The following is an 18,932-nucleotide window of genomic DNA, read 5'->3' on the forward strand; positions in this document are numbered from 1 at the left end:
CCCGTCGCACTTTTCACTGTCTGCTATGCTAGGTATTGACATTCCTAGGGATAGAACTGGACATTGGGGCTTTGGTGGCTAGATTGCCAGCTGGGAAGGTGGAGGAGATTTTGGTATTTTTTAAACAAGTCAGGTCCTTGCATAAAATTGAGTTGCACATGGCTCAACAGCTTCTGGGTTTCCTTAATTTTGCCTGCAGGGTGGTTCGGGGAGGCAGGACTTTTTACAGGCCCTTGGGAGTGGCAACGTCTGGATCATCTCTCCCACATCACAGGATTCGCGTCTCAGTAGGCGTACGGGAGGACATCAGAGTGTGGGAGACGTTCCTGACCAATTACAATGGGGTCTCCATGACTGTCCGGGAGGAGTCCAGATATTCTCTCACACAGTGGGGACCTCATGTTTCAGATTTTTCTGGGATGGTAGATGCTGTGCAGAATAGTGGCCAGCACAAAGGCTGGCTCAGGGCAGAAGCATTGCATTTTTGGAATTTTGTCCGCTGCTGGTGGTATTGACAGTGTGGGGAGACTAACTGGCTAACAGGACAGTGGTATTTCATGTGGATAACATCACAGTCATGGACCTGGTATACAGACAGAGGCCAAAACACCTGAGGGTGTTAAGGCTACTGAGGATTTTCATGCTTAGATGTTTAGCTTTCAATATAGTTTTCATAGCAGCACACATTCCAGGGGTGAACAAGGCTATTGAAGATTCCTTGTCTTGTTCACAGTGGAAGCAGTTTCGCAGTTTGGAACCAGGAGCAAAGCAGCACAAGACAGCGGTCCCAGCAGACATCTGGGAGTGGGGGGCATGATGATCATTAGGCTGGTGGAGATGTCCTTAGCTGAATCCAGTCAGAAGAGTTATCGCCTTGCATGGTTGGAGTTTCAGAATTTTGAAACTTTCTATTGGACTTTTTTCCTTATGCAGGGTCATCCCCAATCTTTTTGCCTCCTGCCTCCTATTTTTCTGAACTGTTGCTGTTGGTTTTTGAACTCTGGGCACTTTAAAACTGCCAACCAGTGCTAAAGTGCATATGCTCTCTGTGTAAATTGTATTGTTTTTTGTTAAATCTTTTTATTGCATTTATGACATAAACAAAAACGTATACAACTGAAATACTTATAAAAGATAAGAGTAGAGTGGGGAAGAGAATAGATAGTAAAGTGGTATGAAGATTATACTTTGTTTGATAAATGATCGTGAGTCTGATGTTTGGCGGGCCGATGTAGGGGGTAAGTCTGCCATGGGGCGGGGGGAGGCTTATGGGGCGATCAGGGCGTAAGGTAATAATTTCGAACAGGGTACATTTGTCATAGGTGGAGTGTACCTTTGTCGATATAGTTTCGCAGCTGTATATCTAGGGTGTGTGTTTATATTCTTATCAACTGTGTTGGAATGAATTTTCAGGTCTAGGTAGTTGTGCATAGAAAATATGTTGGTTGTGATGTCTCAGATCAGTGTTGTTCCAGAAGACTAGGGAGGTCGTGTATCATCTTTTTCCTGTAGTTGATCCACAACGGAGTCCCATATATCAGCACGCTTGACTACCACTCCTATATCGCGTAATGTTTGCATCACCTGTATTTCTGTATTGACCCAACGCTGTACGTCAGTTTTCCAGTGGCGGGAATCTGGGGCGCTAGGTGACTTCCACTGTGTGGCGATGAGTCGTTTGAGGATTACAAATGCTAGATCTGCGGATCTGTGTTTTTGTTTATCTTTGCTACGTTTGTGTCGGATACCCAATAGGCAGGACTCAGGGGTAAGTGCTAGGGGAATACCCAGCCATGTAGCAGTTTGTTGTGTGATGTCTTGCCATACGCGGAGTAGTGGTGGGCAGTTCCAGGTCATGTACAAGAAATCTGCTTCCGTATTACCACATCTTGGACAATCAGAACTAGCTTGGGGGTACATGTGGTGGATTCGGTGTGGAGTCAGGTATGTCTGGTGTAGGTAGTTGAGCTGGGTGTATCTGAAACGTGCTTTGCGCGATACCTCGCATGTGGATGTGAGGGCCATGGACCATGTTGGTGCTGTGAATTGTGTGTGAAGTGCTTTTTCCCATTTGTTCTTAGCTTGTGGCTGTGCTTCTTCTGTGTTAGCTCGCAGCACGTTGTGGATCCCTGAGATTCGTGTTGGTGTACTGGTGTCTAATAGCAATTCGTGCAGAATAGGTGATGATTGTGGTTCCCTGCTACCGTGTCCCCATGCGTTGCGTATTAGTGATTGTATTTTGCCGTACATGATAAAACTGCCCTGTCCCAGAGTGTACGTCGACGCAAGTGCCTCGTAGGGGAGAAATTGGCCCTCTGCGAATAATTCTCCCACTAACCGGAGGCCTTTGGCGGCCCAATCAGTGAGACACAAACGGCCATGTAATCTATGCACCCCTGGGATGGCGAGTTATGGGGTCCTAGGCGAGTATGGTGGTTTTCCGGGTCCCCTGTTCACATAGCGCCGCCACACCCTTTCAGCCACTTTTAACAGGATATTACTGTGTCGCGGTAGGGCCACACGCCCCACGAGCCAGTCCAGTATGTTTAAACCACCCAGTTGTGTGCTCACAGTGTGGGTTTCAGAATGAGTGGGGTCTTGTAACCAAATTAGGATCCAGTGCAGCTGAGCAGCTGCATAGTATAGTTCAAATTGTGGTACACCCATCCCGCCTCTGTCCAGTGGTAGACAGATCTTAGCCAAGGCCACACGTTTACGTCCGGTGCTCCATATCAACAGCTTGTTCAGCTGTGCGAAAAAAGTGCTAGGAAGCCATAGTGGTAGGGCAGCGAAAAAATATAGTAGTCGAGGGAGTATAATCATTTTGATTAATGCCACTCTACCCATAGGTGATAGTGGTAGTGCGCACCAAAAGGGCAACAGTCCTTTTATTGATCTAATCGTCCGGTCTAAGTTGCCCTCCTTGAGGTCAGATTCGTCATGATATATGTGCACTCCTAGATATTTGAGAGTGCTATAAGTCCATTGTAAATTATGCTCGGTGAGTATGTGGGTCTGTGTGTCGGGTAGTCGGCGCATGGGGAATAGACATGATTTAGCCCAGTTAACGCGTAGGCCGGATATGTCTCCGAATGAGTTCCATAATTGTAGCAGGATTGGTAGGGATTCGGTATGGTTACGTAAGTATATTAATGCATCGTCTGCGTATAAGGACACTATGCGGTGTTCCACGCTGTCTGGTATGCCCCATCTTGTGGCATCATTGCGCAATTTAGCCGCAAGGGGTTCTATGGCTAGTGCGAACAAAAGTGGTGATAGGGGGCATCCCTGTCGCGTGCCTCTACCGATCTTAAATTTTTCCGAAGTGATGGTGCCCGTTTTTACTCTAGCTATGGGGTCTGAATATAAGATAGATATCCAGCTTGTGAACACTTTACCAAATCCCAGTAACTGCAGAGTTGCCATCAAATATGGCCATCCCAGTGTGTCGAAAGCTTTTTTCATCATCTAGTGAAACCGCAACTCTGGAGTAGTCTGTATCAGGAGTTTCAGCGATCAGGCGCAATAGGTTCCTGATGTTGATAGAGGTGCTGCGTCCTGGAAAAAATCCTGATTGGTCTGGGTGTACCAGGGAAGAAATTATTGGGAGAAGTCGGTTGGATAGTACCTTGCCTAATATTTTACAGTCTGTGTTTAAAAGTGATAGGGTTCGGTAAGAGCGTACGTCTAGTGGGTCGCGGCCCTTTTTATGGAGGACTACAATCGTTGCTTTGCGCTGTGAATCTGAGAGACGACCTGTTTCATATTCCTCCTGTAGCATGGTCAGATATGGAGTGAGCGTTTGTGATGAGAAAGTCTGATAATACTCGATCGGTAGTCCGTCCCCCCCTGGTGCTTTATTGTGGGCTAGCTGTTGCAGTGCTGGTTTTATTTCGTCACTTTCGATGGGTTTGTCTAACTCTAGTGCTTGTGCAGTCGTTAATTGATTTACGTGGGAGGTCCTGAAGAAATCTTCTAATTGTGGTGCAAGTTGGGGAGGTTCTGCCTGATATAACCTTGCATAATACTGCCTAAATGCGTCGTTTATTTCTGATTGTGTATTCACTATCAAACCAGTATCTAGGCAGATGGAGTTTATAGGAGTATGCTGCTGGGTCCCTTTCGCTAACCAGGCCAGCATACGGCTTGATCTATTGCCCTCGGTGTGTAATCGCGCCGTATGGTATCAATAGTCGAATTTTCGTAGACGGGTTTCGGTGTCGCCCGATTGCTTTTTGAGTGTGATTGTGTTATTGTTAGCAGTACTATTTAAGGCCGCCTCACATTCTGCATTCTGTAATTTATCCTCGGTGTCCTGTAGCTCTGAGAGGTGTGTGCGCCTGATACCTCCTGCGGCCCCAATGCACATGCCCCTGACTACCACCTTGTGTCCATCCCACTCGATTGCGCGTGTTGTGGCTGTTCGACTATTAATTGTGAAATATGACTTTATGGTATCAGCTAGTTCTTCCCGGAATGGCGGGTCGTGCAACAAGATGGGTTGTAAGCGCCAAGTAGGTATTCGTGATGGCTGAGTACCCCATCTCAGTGTGACGATTAGGGGGCAGTGGTCTGATAGGGTTTTGTCCAGATAGTTGGCGCTATGTATTAAGTGTGTTAACGTGCGCGAGCATAATAGTGAATCAATCCGTGTGTGGAGGTTGTGTACGGGTGAATAAAAGGAATATTCTCTATCAATGGGATGGAGACTTCTCCATGCATCATGTAGCCTCCATTCTGTTATCCAGGACCATAGCATCTCAGATACCCGCCTATTAGCGGCGCTTATCATTGGCGGGTGTGAGCTGTCCATAGAGATGTCCAGTACATTGTTAAAATCTCCTCCCCAGATAATTGGTATGGACGGGTCCCGTGAGATCTGTGCGGACGTGGCCCTCAGGAATTCCCCTTGTCCCGTATTTGGGGCATATATACCAGCTATGGCTAGCTGTCTACCATCCAACTCTCCAGTGAGGCAGACATATCTGCCATCTGTGTCTATATACGTGTCTTGGAAGGCGTATGGGATCCCTGGTGCGATCCATATTAGTACCCCCTTTGCATATTTGGATATTTTAGTTCCATAAACAGTGCCCGACCAGCTCTTTTTAATTTCCTTTAATTCTTGTGTGTTGGCATGGGTCTCCTGTAGTATAGCTATATGCACTTTGTGGCGTCTGAGATATGTATGTACTCTGCGTCTTTTAGTTGGGTTAGCCAGGCCCCTTATGTTCCAGGTTACAATGTTGTATGTCATTGAAACGTTTTGTGTACAAATCACTAGCGGTGCCTGTTGTTAAGTAGGATTTGCTGCGTCCCCTCGCCCATCGCCCCCCCCCCGCCCCCCCCCCAAACCCGATCAACCCTCGAGTGTGGCGTGGCTAATACATACCTTAAGAAGTTAAGAGTGAGAGGAGTATAGAAGAAAGGGGAAAAGGAGGAAAAGTGTGGATAACCAGGCACAACAGGTGCAAGAATGGCTTTGAGCCGATTCGTGTCCATACGGGAACCCATCTGGGTTAGGGGGCTGCTGTGGTATGTGGTCCAAGGTGGCCGCGGGGTCCGGCCCATTCGGATGTCGTCTTCTCCCATTCAGGCGCGTTTAGGCCGGAAGGCACGCCGGCTTCAGGCACATAGGCCCTCATTCCAACCCTGGCGGTTTGGAACCGCCAGGGCGGAGGGCAGTGGAAGCACCACCAACAGGCTGGCGGTGCTTCCTGGGCTATTCTGACCACGGCGGTAAAGCCGCGGTCAGAAAAGGGGAACCGGCGGTTTCCCGCCGGTTTTCCCCTGGCCCAGGGAATCCTCCATGGCGGCGCTGCTTGCAGCGCCGCCATGGGGATTCCGACCCCCTTCCCGCCAGCCTGTTTCTGGCGGTTTTCACCGCCAGAACCAGGTTGGCGGGAACGGGTGTCGTGGGGCCCCTGGGGGCCCCTGCACTGCCCATGCCACTGGCTTCCTCGTTGCAGGGTCGCCCGCCGGCCCAGCGGGAAAGCCAGAATGGCCGCCGCGGCATAGTGTTTATGGCTTCCGGAGTAGGTTGATCTCTGCATCTGTGTGTTACCCTTTCAGAGGTCATCTGCAGTGCGTGGCGTGATCACCGGTCCCGAAATTAGTGGGGATGTGGGCAGGCTTTGCGGGGTCCCCACCGAGTCCGAGTCTGTGGTGCCATATTCGCGGTTGTGCTGTGTTCGAATGTTCGAGAACCTATTGACATCCTTTAATGCTTGAGCTTGCCAATCCGATGCTTGTTTTTCAGTAGGGCGTGATAAGGTTCTGGGTTTCAATTTCCTTTTCTTACACTTTTTTTTTGTGTTAGCCATTCCTTTTGCTCTGGGTGTTCATTTGTGGGGTCTACTAAGCCCTTGGCTTGGATCAAAGTCCATACATCCTCTGGGGACGGGAAGATGTGAATTTTATCGCCATCCAGTACGCGTAGTCTGGCAGGATACATGAGGGAGTATGGAAAGTTCTTATCGTGTAGTACCTGTTTTGCCTTAGTAAAGGTGGCACGTCTGCGCTGGACCTCCGCTGTATAGTCCGGATAGGCTGTGACTTTTGCGTTTTCAATTTCGACGGGTCCCAGCACACGGAAGCCCTTTAGGATTTGATCTCTGTCACGGTAATTCAACAGCCTGGCTATTAATGGGCGAGGGGGGGCCCCTGGGCGTGCGGGACCGCCCGGGATCCTGTGTGCCCGCTCCACTGTCAGGAAAGAGGAGGCCTCCTGTTTTAATATGTGATCTTTTAGCCAGCTCTCTAGAAATAACTCTGCGTAAGGGAGCTCGATTCGCTCCGGGAATCCCATAAATCTAATGTTATTACGGCGTGAACGGCCTTCCGCCTCCTCCGCGCGTCTTTGGAGTTGTATTATCTCAGATTCCTGCTGTTGTGTTCGGTTTTTCATGTCCTCTATATTTGGTTGAGATGTTTCTAGGGTAGAATCGACTGTGGTTACTCTATCCGCTAGCTTCCGGTGTTCAGTGCGTAGAATAGTGACTTCCACTGCCATTACATCTACCTTTCCTTCCAGGGATGTTTTAGTTTCTAATATTGCCTGCAATACCTTGTCGATTTGTAACGAGTGAGCAGCTAGCGTTTCAGTCACTTTGTGCAGTGAATCTGGGCTCTCCATCGTTGACGGGTCCCCAAGTCTGGTCTCTGATTGGCCCCTCCGTGGCTTCGGTTTCACCACAGTGGCGCCTGTATTGCGTTGTGATTGAGGTGGTCAGTTTATACGGTTCTTATGTCTGATTAGCCGAAATTTGTCGTGTGCCCATCGGTGGGAGCTTGATGCGTTCTTCAAGAGGTATGCACCGGATATGTGCAGTTGACGATTGCGTGTTGCAGCGCACATGTCTGTGCGTTTTATGTTGGGGGAGAATCGGCTTTGCTCCTTGCAAGAGAGGTGTGCCTGATATTTGCAGTTGGGGGTTGCACGCTGCGGTGCCCGTATCTATGCGTTTTATGTTAGGAAAAGAGAAAAGGAAGAAACGGCATTACTCCCAGGCTGTGTGCAAAGCTAGGAAATGTCACTGAATCCAATTTTCGTTGGTGGGTGTGGTAGATGCCTTTACATAGAGCTTGACTTCTGGGCCCCCCCAAGACACTCCTTCAATAGGGCACAGCGTAGTTTGATTTCCCCATTGAACTCCAATGTACGTTTCATGTTAGGAATGGCTAGCGCTCCGCATTTGTTGCTGGGCTCCGTACCTCCCCATCGACCTGGCCTCTCTTTAGCACGCAAGTGTTCGGTGTAATTAAACAGCAGTTCCCAAAAACTTCGGTCTGCGGCCTTTTCCTCATCCGCAGTTAGATCTCAATCGGGCCGCGCCGCTATGCGCGTGCTCCGCGACTCAGCCCTAATGTTCGTCCGGAGTCTTAAGCTGCCCGTTAGATTGGGCGCCTATGGCATGCGAGGGTGCATCCATGGCTCTTTGCCGTCCCCACCCGCGGCGCTAGGATCACTCCGTACCTGGGCGCAGTGTGCAGCCGCCGCGATCGCCGGACTGCTCGGCTCCTCGCTGGTGTGCATCCGCGTCTCATTACCGTCGGGCCCCGGGAGAGCCGCTGCGTCGGTTTGGTCAGGTCTCCAGGGTCTCAGGATGTTACTAAGCATAAAGCATGCATGTCCGGAGGTTTTCAACGCCCGGGGACAGGAGGATTACAGGATAATTGTAGGCCGTGTGCGGAGCTCTGATTCAAGCGACCGCACTCGCCGCCATCTTGGCCACGCCCCGTGTAAATTGTATTGTTGATTGGTTTATCCATGATTGGCATATTTGATTTACTAGTAAGTCCCTAGTAAAGTGCACTAGAAGTGGCAGGGCCTGTAAATCAAATGCTACTAGTGGGCCTGCAGCACTGGTTGTGCCACCCACATGAGTAGCTCTGTAATCATGTCTCAGACCTGCCACTGCAGTGTCTGTGTGTGCAGTTTTAACTGTAAATTTGACTTGGCAAGTGTACCCAGTTGCCAGGCCCAAACCTTCCCTTTTCGTACATGTAAGGCACCCCTAAGGGAGGCCCTATGTAGCCCCACGGGCAGGGTGCAGTGTATAGTTAAGGTAGGACATAATGGCCCTCATTACGACCCTGGCAGACGGGGGAGAAGTGACGGTAAAACCGCCAACAGGCTGGCGAAAAAAAAAAGGAATTATGACCATGGAGGTTACCGCCATGGTCATCCGCCACTTCTCCACTCTGACCACCAGGGCGGTGATGACCGCTGGGCTGGAGACTGCGGTCTCGAGCCCGGCGGCCGTCACCAGACAGCCGGTGGTATCAGGACCCTGCATACCGCCATGGATTTCGGGTGGTTTGGAATCGCCACAAAATCCATGGCGGTAGGCATTATCAGTGCCAGGGAATTCCTTCCCTGGCGCTGATAGGGGTCTCCTCCACCCCTCTCCCCACCCCTGAGTCCTCCCCCACACCCCCCACCCCCCTGCCACCCCCCCAAAGGCGGCAGGACCCCCCTCCCTACCCCCATCACCAACATGCACATACACACACCCCCTCCCCCCACCCCCAACATGCACATACACACACCCCTACATGCACACATACACCACAACACATACCCGCACACATCACATACAAACAGACATGCACACAGACCGACCCGCACACATTTCCCATACACACAACACCCCCCCCCGCATGCATACACGCACTCACACACCTCCTCTACATACTCACACACACACCCCCATGCACGCACACAACACACAACAATCTCCCACCCCCTCCCCTAACGGACCATCGACTTACCTTGTCCGTTGATCCTCCGGGAGGGCAAGGGATCCATGGGGGCTGCTCCGCCACCAGCTCCCCGTCACCAGAACACCACCACACCGAATCATGGGACGTGATTTGGTGGGCGGTGTTCTGATGACGGGGCGGTGGAGGTGGAGCAGCCTCCACTTCCCCGCCGACTGCCAGTATGGCTGCTGATGGCTCTCCGTCTGAAAGAGGACGCAGGGCTGCCAGCAGTGATAATACGCTGCATGGAAAACCGCCTGCACTGGCGGTCTTCAGCACGGCGGTACCTCGGCGGTACCTCAGCGGTCTTTAAAAAAGACCGCCGCGGTCGAAATGAGGGCCATAGTAATGTGCTTTATATGTACTGACAGTGAAATATTGCCACATTAGTTTTTCACTGTTGCAAGGCCTGTCCCTCTCATAGGTTAACATGGGGGTTACCTTTAAATCTGATTAAAGCGTAGATTCCCTTTGGGAGTGGATGGACATGTGGAGTTTGGGGTCTTTGAGCTCACAGTTTAAGAATACATCTTTTAGTAAAGTTGATTTTAAGATTGTGTGTTTGAAAATGCCACTTTTAAGAAGTGAGCATTTTCTTGCTTATACCATTTCTGTGACTCTGCCTGTTTGTGGATTCCCTGTCTGGGTCAGTTTGACAGTTGGGCTGGTTGCACCTCACACTAGACAGTGACACAAAGGGAGCTGGGGTGTAGTCTGCATTTCCTGATGAGCCATCTGTGCTAAGAGGGAGGGGAGGAGTAGTCACTTACACCTGAAAGGGTTGTGCCTGTCCTCACACAGTGCCGCCTCCGACCCCCTGGTGAGTGTCTGGGGAATGGCCTGGGCAAGTCAGGATTCCATATTTAAAAGAGACTTTACTTTGAAGTAGGCCTACTTCAAAGGAGAAAATGGGTATAAGAAGGGCACCCAAAACCACAGACTTTAGAGCACTTCTGGTAACACAAGGAACCTCTGCCTGGAGAAGAGCTGAAGAGCTGAGGAAGGAGAGCTGCCCTGCCTGTGACTGTGCTTTGTGAAGCTATCCTGCAGATGCTGCTTCTGCCAGAGTAAGAGGGCAAAGACTGGACTTTGTGTGCCTTCCATCTTGTAAAGAAATCTCCAAGGCCTTGATTTAGAGCTTGCCTCCTGTTGTTTGAAGTCTCAGGGACAGAAAAGACTTCTCTCTGCCAGCACCTGGAGTCTCTGGAGAGACTCCTGCTCTGACAAGTGGTGCCCTATCCTGTCCCTGGGCCCTTGGAAGGAAATCTGGTGGGAATTTAAGGAAATCAACCATCGGACCGATGGTGCTGCTGAATCTGGTGACGACGCCTGCAACCATCTCCGTGATGTTCGCTGGAACGTGACGACCTTCGCAGGCCAGACATCACTGCAGCCCCACCGAAGTCCGCGACTCCGTGGAAGTCGCTGCACCACGTCGTGAACAACACCGCTCGAAGTGAGCGGATTCAACGTTTCGCACAGACGTCACGATCCTCCACTTCGCGCATCAGCTCGATTTCATTTCTTCACCAAGTTACTCTACCTGGGGGTCTACGCAACTCCGTGTCCAGCGCCGCTGGTGTCGGATTGCTGGAACGGCTCCGTCACGACACCGTGTTAACACCTCATCGGACCATTTTGTGTTTCTAAGTGCTATTTTTTAGTTTAATCTTTAAAAATTCATTACTTGACTTGTGTATGTCAGATCTTTGTCGTATTGGTTTTGTTTTGTTTAGATAAATATTTCCTATTTTTCTAAAACTCTGTTGTGTCATTTTGTAGTGTTTTCATTGAATTACTGTGCGTGTTGGTACAAATACTTTACACCTAGCACTCTGAAGTTAAGCCAACTGCTCTGCCAAGCTACCAAGGGGGTAAGCAGTTTTGGAATGGGTTAGCTGAGGGTGATTCTCTTTTACCCTGACTAGAGTGAGGGTCCTTGCTTGAACAGCGGGTAACCTTACTGTCAACCAAAGACCCCATTTCTAACAGTTTCTAAGGGAATTTTTGGGTACAGGATAGGGGCACATTGGAGTCTTGTGTTTTGCGTTTTGTATTGTTCCTGATACGCAAAGGTTTGTCACCAGCCACCATCGGTCATGAGTTGCAGGTGTCTCTTTTTATGGCCTATTTTTTTTTGGCAGTGATCCAGCCAAAGATGATATCTTGGGTGGAATGTTGCATGTTTTGCTGGTTTGTTGTGTGGATGCACATGATCTTCCATTATTCAGGTTGTGCCTGGTTTGGATGTTTTTTGGGGCACTCTGGGTGTCTGAACGTTTGGGGGTAGGCAGGGCTGAGGGTGTGGGAGTGGATGAGGTTGCTTGCAAGGGGAGCGCTATGGTATCTGGCTTTGAAGGTCAAAACTGTTAAGATGGGGAGGGGTAAATGGGTGTGGTTGTGGTTGTGTAAAGGAGGCGATCATGCTGCAGGCCCAGTTTTGGAATGGGTGGGTTTTAGCTCTCGGGGGCGCGACCATCGGGGGGGGTGTATTTAGTCATGAAGATGGGAAAAAGCTCACAGCCTTACAGTTGTTGTTGGTACTGCAGATGGCGTTACGGAGGATCGGGGGACAGGTGCAGTGCTTTGGTATTTATTCTTTCCAAATAGGGGCAGCAACAGCAGAAACTCATTTGGGTTGGGATTGGACACAGATCAGGCATATTGGAAGGTGACGATCTCAGTGTTGCAAGTGATACATGCAGGCATGATTTCTGGTAAGTATGCAGCGAGCCAGATATATGGACGTTCCTTAGGACTACTGAGTAGCTCTCACAAGGTGTTGTGGTGGGGGAAAAGCAGAATGAGGTGGGGGTGCATTACTTTCATTCTTAACATCTATGATGCCGAGCTGGGGATGTCTGGATCTTTTATTGTTGCACCTGGGTGAGAATGACCTGGTGTGGCTCCCTAGGCTCACCCTACTGCAAGGTATGCAACATGATTTGGAGTTGCTTCATCAGAAGATGCATGGCACATGCATAGTCTGGACTGAGTTTGTGCCCAGGAAGAAATAGAGAGGGGCACTAAAATATGGGGCTATGGAAATGGCTCAACGGAAGCTCAATCGGGCAATGAGGGTTTTCTGTTGGGCACATGACATTAAAGTACTGAAGCATGAGGGGATTATTGAAGAAGAAACAGGGCTATTCCGGGATGATGGTGTGCACCTGTCTGAGTTGGGTAATGCATATTATCTTGTGGAGCTTCGCTTGATTGTGGGGGATATGGGGGACGCAAAGATGTGGCTCTGAGACTCAGTTTAAGGACGTGTCATTTTTGCAGTGGGTTCGCTGGTGGGGCAGCAAAACACCTAAAGGGTTTGTGTTGGGTGGCAGTAGATGAGGGAGGGTGGAGAATCAGATGCAGGCCTGGCCACACTTTCAGGGGGGAAAAAGAAGTAGGTCAAGGATGGCAGCATGGGGGATGCCCGAAGCAGGCTGGGGACGAAAGGAAAAGGAGGATGTGTGGGTGTAAGGAGGTAGAAAATGGGTGAACGAAGGAAAAGTGAGGGAATGAGTGAAAAGAAGATTGGAGAAAAGTTTCAAAAAGTGGGGTTTAAAAGTGGGATTTGATCTATTCATGTTAAAATGGTAGCAGCTAAATGCAATCCTGTCCTAGTAAATGGCCTTTTACAGCATGGAAAAACCTGTCACTGACTGTGTCCTGATGTCTGCTCGACTACTGTTTAACTGGATGAAACAGGAAAGCAGGTGACTGGGTGTGTGCGGTTTTAAACTCTGGCACACCCTCAGATGGGACAACAACAAGCACTCCAGGAAGCTTCTGGAATATTCACTCTTATGTTTAAGTGAACTCACCACAGAACAGGGGTCACACTAGAAGAATCCCTGTTGTCGGGAGGTATAGTATTCTTTGTTGAACCCTAACCTCATCTTCCTACCACCTTGCTGCATTTTGCATACCTCTCCCTTCAAGCGCCCTAAAATAACGAAAAGAAGAGGTGAATCTCTTTTACAACTTCTTAAGGAATACACCACATCTACTCGATACTTGTGTGCTCAGTTTCTTGTTTATCCCCGGGATGCCATGTGTAATAATCCCTGGCAACATGGAAGCTGGCTGCCAAGGCTTCTTAGATCATTGATAATTTTACTTGCTCTTAGTACTTGGCATGACAAAGTGCATATGCTTTGGGACTGAACTAACGACTACAAATGTAAATGCACAATACATGCCAGGACGACAGTGTTGAACTGCAACACATACAACGCACAGACTCAAGCTGTGTGAAGGCAAAAAAGGGATTTGTATCCGTTTAGTGATTATACGTTTTGAGGCAGTACAGGTATTTCTGGGTCACACAAGTTCATGGCTTAGAAATGTGCCCTGAAACAGAGTACCTCTGTGAGAACCAATGGCTCAATCTCGTGCTCGCAGAATTGGCACTGCTGATGTTAAAAGTGATATTCTTTTTTAAGAGGCTTCAGGCTACACACCTTTCCCAGAATGATTTTAATCACCGGGTTGGTCTACAATAAATTGACTTAATTGACTATTAATTACTTGAAAATTAGCTGGGTGAGCAAATGCCATTTTAGAACGCTCATCACTGTCTATTGTAGAGCATTAGTAAACACTGCAAAAGTGGCACTGGAGTTTCTTCCTTTTTTGCCTATGCTACTTGTCTTAGGCAGACTTAAATCACTCATGCTTCCACATACTGTTGTCACAAAACCACGCATATGATTCCCTCTTGTGCAATGCCCCTGGGACTTGGCCCACCAGGGGGCACAATTTAAAGCAAGTGCAGAGACCGTGCTTGCCTTTTTTAAAAATCATGTCAAAATGTTGAATGTTTGTAATTTTCACTGGTATTTTTTTAACAAAATATGCTTTTTAGCCCTGGAGAGTCCCCGGGGCACCCCTGCACAAAGACTAGGAGGGTGGAGTAACAGAAGCCTGCCCCTTTTCATTTTTTTTTTTTTATACTCCTCTGAAGCTAAGTCTCAAAATTGCTGCAAACACTTCCTGGTTGAAGTGTCGGCAGCCAATCAGATCTCTGCACAAGATTGAGAGGATTTCCGAAGCCTTCATGCCGCTATATATACAAATTTGTTTTTCTTTTATTTATTTTTTAAACTACTGATTAGATTTACACCAAATAACAAAAAGTGCAATCTGTATACCAAAAGCTACCTTAGGGCCACATTTAGTGTAATTCTGTCCAGTGGTTCAGACAGTAGTTATGTTAAAAGCTACTGGTGGAAATTAGCATGGGAAATCCACTTTTGTTTTTACCTTCCCCTTTTCCCAGTCTCCGCTAGATGGATCACCCCATAACTTCCCATGCACAGCAAGACTCTTCAGCACACTCTTTTTGAAAAAAATTTTGAACTGCGTGAAGATTCAATAAATGGTGCCAAAGATATAGGCAGTCGCCAGTAGTTTATTGTAATTAGGACTTAGGGCTACTTGCATGTAGCATTTTGCACATCGCAAACAGCAAATTGGGCCGTTTGCGACGTGCAAAATGCACTTTGGCATATTCAAACCCATTTTTGCAATTCGGTAAACTATTTACTGAATCGCAAAAAGGGATTGCGAGTCGCAATTATTAAGGGGTGTTCCCTTCCTGATTGCGAGTCGCAGTCCCATGTCTGATTGTTTTGTGACCGCGAATACAGTCGTGAAACAATTGCAGTTAGCACCAGTGTCACACTGGTCCTAACCCATTCGCAAATGGTAAGGGGTCCCCATGGGACCCCTTTCCCTTTGTGAATGGCAGTAAAAACATTATTTCCTACGGACCACTTCCTGCAACAAAAAAAAGAAACGAAAATGTTAAATTTTTTATTTTTTAAATGCATCTCATTTTCCCTTAAGGAAAACGGGTTGCATTTAAAAAACAAAAAAAAAAAGAACTGCTTTATTTAAAAGCAGTCACAGACATGGTGGTCTGCTGTCTCCAGCAGGCCACTCTCCCTGTGAGGGTGGCCATTACCAAGGGGGTTGCAAATTGCGACCTATCTCATGAATATTCACTAGGTAGGGCATTTGCGACCCCCTTGCGAATCACAAATAGTGTAATTGACACTGTGCAACATAAGGTTTTGCGACTCGCAAATTCCGAGTCACAAAACCAAACCTTCGTACATGTAGCCCTCAGTTTCCGTGGGAAAATCATTTTTGTTTTGCCAATAACTTTGGCACTATTTTACGAATGTTCAAAACATTTTCAAAATGAAGTCAACAGTTGGTTCAGTTTCTACCCTAATAGATGGGGTGGTCTGTCAAGCGGGGATCGAGAAAAAGGGGTGGTCCCAAAATTTGTTTTCCCCATTGTTGGAAAGTGGATTATTAGTAAAGGCAGGTAGGTACCTACACTTACCAAGAGGCCACTAACCTCCACTTAGGTCCAGTTAGGTCTTAATAAATTAAACCCAGCTCAACCCTTGGTGGCTTGGCAATGAGCAACAAGGCTCACCTTAGGAGATAAGTGAGTAAAGGGCTTAAAAATCACAAAACAGTAAATAAGTAAACCACCAAACACAATACAAATCCAACACCAATTTTTTAAAAAAAATTACAATTTTATTTTTAAAATGACTCCAAAATGATTAAAGTCGGATGGTGGGAACCGGAGATTTGAAATTTTAAAGAATTAGTGGTTTTTAGCGCATAGAAATCTGGTCATCTGGTCGCAGCTCGGCCAGGGCAAAGTCAAAGTTTAAGGCCGACCACAATGGAGCCCTGCTCGGGTACAGCAAGCAGGAGGCCTCGGTCAAAAGTTTACCTTCGGACATTGTCATTTTCTTGAAGATTTTTCTTCAGCGGGGCGAAGTTGCCAGTCTGATCCAACCTCCTAGGAGCCCTTCCTCGGATACGTGTCACAGTAGCCCTCTGTGAAGAATTTCAACGTTCGGACTTAGACAATTTTTCAAGATGAAAATCCTTCGACTGGGGTAAACCTGAATCCTGATCTGACATCCCTGGAACCCTTTTCGGATACACTGTGTGTACAACTGTCTTCATTCAGATTTAGTCACTTTTTCAGAGATTTTCTTCAGCGGGACGAGCCTGCAGTCAAACTGGTTTTTGATTGAGGCAAGCTGGCTAGCGTTGCCGCGGCAGGTTGGTCCCTTTAGGGAGCTTTTTCCAAAAAAGTCTCCAAACTTCACCAAACTTCTGGATCTTCTTCCAAAAGGTCTTTTAATGTTCTTTTGGAGTCCACAGCTCACCCCAAGGTTCCTGAAGTTCTGAAATTGCTCCTTGAGGGTTTGAACTACAACTCCCAGAATGCACCTGCCTCAAACACCAAAACGGCCACTGGGCAGTGGCCACCTAGTCAATTTCTTCAGGATCTGAGGCAGAGGACTCTGGCTAGCAATTATTTACCTGTAGCAAACAGGGAGTCCCTCCTTGAACCAGTTGAAGACAGGCAAAGTCCTTCTTGTGGTGGAGCCCAAGTGTGCAGCTTGTGAAGTCCTTCAGAGTGCAGTGTCCAGGTGCAGGTCAGAGGTTAAGCAGGGCAGTCCTTCTTTTCCTGATGTTCTTCCTTGTAGGGATATGGTAGGGATCTGAGGTGTGGGTGCAGCTCTGCCACATTTATCCTTGCTCCTGGGTGAGAAACAGGGGGGTCTTGGTTCTCCAGTCAGATGCAGGGTCCTTCCCCCTGTGATGACCACTTCCTAGGAAACGTGGCAAAAATTGTAATAGGCCTCAAAAGAAAGAAAGAAGGCCCACTCTGGTCAACACATGCCTTAAGAGGAAAACATGCATGGGAATATATAGTGCAAGATAAATACAGGCCTAAACCAGGGTGTCATTTTAAAATGGAAAACAGGGGCAGAAAGGAAAATGAAGGAACAGGCCAGGTGCAGGGCAGAGCAGTTGCAGCCAGTCCTCACATCCACAGATAATTTAGAAGGCCGCACACACAAGAGCCTGAGCCACTTCCTGATATGATTGTTAGGAGGAGGGGTACATCATGGCAGATCTGAAAGAAAGACATGGGATTCTTGTGAGTGTCAAGGCTGGTAGAGGGAGGAGGATAGACCGTAAAACTTCAGAGTATGGGAACAGTGTAGAGAACAATCACAGATAGAAATCCAAGGGGGAGATCAAAAGAAACTGTGCTCGTTAGAGGATGCATATGTATATTATATGCGCTACAGCTGCAATTTTAGTGACAAATAGTCATATGCGTTTTTTAAGAATTATTGCTTGTGCCAAGAATGAAGGTAGATAACATTCTATTAAGCTACTCTGTTAATTGGAAATGAGATAAGAAAGCATAGACGAATTAGGTCTATAAAAGACCCTGTTAGTAAAAGCTGACTTGAGTGTTGTTTCAGTTACAGAAATGAGCTGTGCTCCCAGCTTTATTATTCTTTGATAAATACTATATTGCTACCAGAGCTGTGTCACTACTTTATTCCTTAAAACTCAACTACATTTTGGAGAGCGGCAGCCAGGAGCCCTCTGTCTCCTCAATTTCATGGACCGCGGTTAAAGGAAACACCGCCTGCTTCGCTTGAATAGAACATTGCACGCAAATGAGGTGAGCATACACCTGCCTATCAGAGAGGGCTGTCAGGGTTCCGGAGGTTGCTGGCCTAGAGGGTGAGAAGAGATTGGGCTTTGAACTTTAATATTTAAAGTGCATAATTCTGTGGCAATTGTAGTATGGGGGAATAAGTGCATGCAGGATTTGTGTGGGCTTTTGAAATTCAATGGTGATGCAGAAATGAAGTGTGATTTCCCGGCCAGGCCATAAGAGTAGCTAGTAGGGATTTCCTTTGTGTGAAAGAAAAGAAATGTAACAAGTAATAATGCATTACCCAGGGAACAGCTCCTTGACGAAGTAGATTGTAACAGCATTACCCAGTGGACAGCTCCTGGAAGAAATAGATTTTTAATAGTATTACCCAGGAGACAGCTCATGGAAGAAATTGATTGTACTTTTGCATTTCCCCGGGACAGCTCCTGGAAGAAATAGTTAGGTACTAGTGCATTACCCAGGAGGCAGTTCCTGGAAGGGACAGTTTGTGTCCAACCAGATATCCCAGGTCTACCCGGAGGGTTAGAATAAGAAAGTGAGGTGAATCAGGTACTGCACACAAAGTCTGACGCTGCAGGAGACGGTTACTTTACCAGCACCGGCAGACCCCACTCTAAAAAGGTCAGACACCCTATTCACAAATCCTCAATTTAATACATTAGGAAGGCGCTTTGGAGGGAGAACAATCAAGTGGGAGCCTGACATTTCATTAAAAAAGATGACAGAATGGTCGGCATCAAGTGACCTTAACCTGAGCACGGTCAGACCTTTGATTGCGAACCTGAAAAGAGCAACAGCAATGAATAAAAATAATGAGTAATAGGGAGGATAAAAAGAATATGATAATCATCATAACATGTTTTGCGTCATGCACCAATCCACTTCTCGCCCCACATAAATGCACCCACACCCGACGTTAGTATAGAAGAAGTGTTGCACAGATTAGCATTGTGTGTTGCTGATGTTCACCAGTACGGACTTACGACAATGTATGTCAAGTCAGGTAACACTCCATGAGAACACTTCTCCACCAAGCACACTGTTATAGGATAGTGACATTGACAAGAACACATATATATCCACGAGGAAGACAGAGGGTAGAGAAGGGACACAAAGAGGGGATAACAATAACAGGAAAAACCAG

Source organism: Pleurodeles waltl, chromosome 2_2 (genome assembly GCF_031143425.1).
Source record: "Pleurodeles waltl isolate 20211129_DDA chromosome 2_2, aPleWal1.hap1.20221129, whole genome shotgun sequence".
Taxonomy (NCBI): Eukaryota; Metazoa; Chordata; class Amphibia; order Caudata; family Salamandridae; genus Pleurodeles; species Pleurodeles waltl.